This window comes from Microcebus murinus, chromosome 1 (genome assembly GCF_040939455.1).
Source record: "Microcebus murinus isolate Inina chromosome 1, M.murinus_Inina_mat1.0, whole genome shotgun sequence".
Taxonomy (NCBI): domain Eukaryota; kingdom Metazoa; phylum Chordata; class Mammalia; order Primates; family Cheirogaleidae; genus Microcebus; species Microcebus murinus.
Window position 1 is genome coordinate 124,556,493 of NC_134104.1, and position 3,944 is coordinate 124,560,436.

General features: G+C 39.4%; 1 non-coding gene across 1 annotated transcript; it reads left to right on the forward strand.

Moving 5' to 3' along the window:
• The first annotated feature begins 3,810 nt into the window (after window positions 1–3,810).
• LOC142875464 (small Cajal body-specific RNA 14) lies at window positions 3,811–3,944 on the forward strand. The gene has a single exon (XR_012922818.1).

Sequence of the window (3,944 nt, forward strand, 5' to 3'; positions counted from 1 at the left end):
CCAATATGAAAAAAGAGAAGCAGCAAAGACAGGGATATATGGCACGTATAATATTTAATACAAGACAGAGTCATCCAAGGGTTCCTAAGGAAATTAGATCTCTTCTTGCCCTACATTAAAATGGTTGATTTCCTTTGAGCTTTGAACTTAGATTTCAGGATAGGGAGGAGGATAGTCAAAACATAACAAAAAGCAATTTTTTTTAAGACAAATACTCTTCTAAGTGGTACACAAATAAATTACCCACATAAAGGGTAAAAAATCCATGACAAAATGCCTTCTAAGTGTAGAAATACAGGTAAAGATGATGGAATATATATTTAATAAACCCTTTTTGTTCACTGAGAATTGAATTGATGGTTTGGAATATCATACATGGAATTGAAATATGTGTAGGCAATGATCTTTGCTACTTATAGACCATGCGGTACATAAATGCCAAATATTAAATAAAATCTTTCAGTTAGAAGGCTTTTAGGATTTTGAGGTTTTTTTATAGTTCCCTCCCCCTAAAGCCTACTTATTCTAAATACTTGCAGAGTGTTACTATTCTAAGGCAGGATTTCTCAACCTCTATTAAGGATAGTTCTTTGTGTTCATGTGCTAGTATATGCTTGCATGTGTGTGTGTGTGTGTGTGTGTGTATACCTGTTCTGTGCATTGCAGGATGTTTACTCCCCGGCTTCTAACAACTGGATGCCAGTAGCACACATTACCTGCCCTGCACTGTGACTATTAAAAATCTCTCTGTCCCTGGTCTATCGCTGCTAAAAAAAAAAAAAAAAAAAAAAAAAAAAAAAAAAAAAAAACTCTCTGGATATTGTCAATAAAATCAAAAAACTTATACGCATGGCATGGTTGTTCATTAAAGATAATGAGGTTATACACCAAGCATAATGGCTCACGCCTGCAAGATTCTCACACTTTGGGAGGTCTGGACAGGAGGATTGCTTGAATTCTAGACCAGCCTGGGCAACATAGTGAGACCCCCATCTCTACAAAAAATGTAAAGAATTAGCTGGGCATGGTGGCACATGCCTGTAGTCCCAGCTACTCGGGAGGCCAAGGGAGGCCAAGGCAGGAGGATCGTTTGAGTCCAGGAGTTTGAAGTTACAGTGAGCTATGATTGGGCCACTGTGTTTCAGCCTGAATAACAGAGTAAGACCTTGTCTCTAAAAAAAAGAGACAGGGTAATAGTATAGTATGACAGATTGTATTTTACAAAGATGACTACCCCAACATATATACATCCCCTCCCACGTGTTCTTCTTATAATGTGACCTTGACATGCCTCAGTTGAAAGATGTGCCTGCATTGGGGAGAGAGGTTCTATGCCTTTTCCTTTTGAATCTGGGTGTACCTTTGTTTGTGCCTCACCCAATATAAGCTCATGTCACCGAAGCTAGGTTATCAAAGGCAGCACAGCTTCCACCTGGTTCTCTCTCTGGATGCTTGCCCTTGGAACCCATCGATCATGTGATCATGTTGTGAGGAAGCCCAGGTCACATGGAGATGCTATGTGTGAATACTGTGGCCGACAATCTTAGCTGGGCCTCCACCACGACCAGCACCAACCTCCAGCCATATGAGTAAAAGGGCCTTTAGATGATTTCAACCCCAGTCTTCAAGTCTTCATTGAGGAAGTCATGGAGTAGAGACAAGCTGTCCCTGTCTAAATTCCAGATCTACAGAAACCACAAAAAATAATATTTATTTATTTATTTATTTTTTGAGACAGAGTCTCACTCTGTTGCCCGGGCTAGAGTTCTGTGGAGTCAGATTAGCTCACAGCAACCTCAAATTCCCAGGCTCAAGAGATCCTCCTGTCTCAGCCTCCTGAGTAGCTGCAACTACAGGCCTGCGCCACCATGCCTGGCTAATTTTTTCTATATATTTTCAGTTGGCCAATTAATTTCTTTCTATTTTTAGGAGAGACAGGGTCTCGCTCTTGTTCAGGCTGGTTTCGAATTCCTGACCTTGAGCGATCTTCCTGCCTCAGCCTCCCAGAGTGCCCATGAGCCACCGCGCCCGGCCAAAAGATAATTTTTTTAAAATTTTTATTTTTAATTATTACGGGTATAGAATAGTGATATATCTTTACAGGGTGCATGTAATGTTTTGATATAGTCATACAGTGCAAATTAATCAAATCAGGGTAATTGAGGTATCTATCACAGATAATCAATTTTTTAAATTACCTTAAACTACTAAGTTTTGGAGTGATTTCCTATACAACAATATAGAACTAAAATATGTAATTTAAACAGATCCCAAATTTGTATATATATATATACACATATATTATATATATTTGTGTGTGTGTCTATATATTTATTTAAAATAAATAGAGCCTAATGTTATTGATTGGGATTAGAGTTAGTCCATAATACTGATGTTACCCCATCTTTCCCATAACATAGGACATTCCAAAAGGAGAGAGGATCTCAATCTTCCCGAGTTTCCTTAAAAAGAAAAAAGATTAAAAAACCATACCCATCCCATAACTATCAGATTCTTCCCCCATACCACCACTTTATCACTAGTTCACAAAAACATCATATTGATTTATGATATGGCAAGCACTGTCAAACTGAATCAATTAACATTTCAGGGGCATTTTCATTCCTACAAGCAAACCACATTCAGCTGCTAGAAACACATGAACTAAAGGCCATGGGTTTAGTTTTATTTTTCAAGCCACATGGGCATACCCACCTGCTATAAACAAGAGACCTATAAAGGTCAGACTGTAATATAAAAGCCATCTCCAGTATAATTGCAAACTCTGCACAGTAATGTCCCCTGGAATTAAGTGACTTTAAAGTTTCAGAACAAGATAAGTTAGTTAACTTTTTGTACTACTGTAATAGTTAAGGAAGATCTTCAGTTACAAATAACAGAAAACCCAGCCGACAGTGACTTAAACAAATGTTCCTTTTTCCCATGTAATAAGAAATGTGGAGGGCCGGGCGCGGTGGCTCACGCCTGTAATCCTAGCTCTCTGGGAGGCCGAGGCGGGCGGATTGCTCAAGGTCAGGAGTTTAAAACCAGCCTGAGCAAGAGCGAGACCCCGTCTCTACTATAAATACAAAGAAATTAATTGGCCAACTGATATATATATATATATATATATATATATATATATATATATATATATATATAATTAGCCGGGCATGGTGGCGCATGCCTGTAGTCCCAGCTACTCGGGAGGCTGAGGCAGAAGGATCGCTCGAGCCCAGGAGTTTGAGGTTGCTGTGAGCTAGGCTGACACCACGGCACTCACTCTAGCCTGGACAACAAAGCGAGACTGTCTCAAAAAAAAAAAAAAAAAAAAAAAAAAAAAAAAGAAATGTGGAGATCAGGGCAGTTGACTTTGGTCCAGAGGCTTGACTATTACCAGGTCCAGCATTTCTATTACTTCTCTTTACCTTTTCCTCATGTCACCTGGATTGTGGTCACATTATGGCTACTGTAGCTCCGGACATCGTGTCTGTAATCAAGGCTGAAAGAAGGTCAAAGGCAAAATGAGTGGTACAAGCTGATTTCTCCTTATATCTCACTGGGCAAAACATATGGCACGGCCATGCCTCATTGGAAGGGAGACTGGAAAAACAAGCACCATCATGTGCCACATAACATTTTGGGCAACAATGGACTACATATTATGATAGTAGTCCCATGAGATTATAATGGAGCTGAAAAATACCTACTGCCTAGTGACCTCATAGCATTGTAACATTGTAGTGTAACACATTAGTCACCTATTTGTGGTGCTGCTGGTGTAAAAGAACCTACTGCTCTGCCAATCAGATAAAAGTCTAGCACATGATTGCATTGTTAGTTGTACAGTGCAACCATAGACAGTCACATACATCAAAATACATGGTTCCTGCCCACAGGGTCTGTATAGTTATCAGATTTTCTGTGCGATGGCTCCATACAAG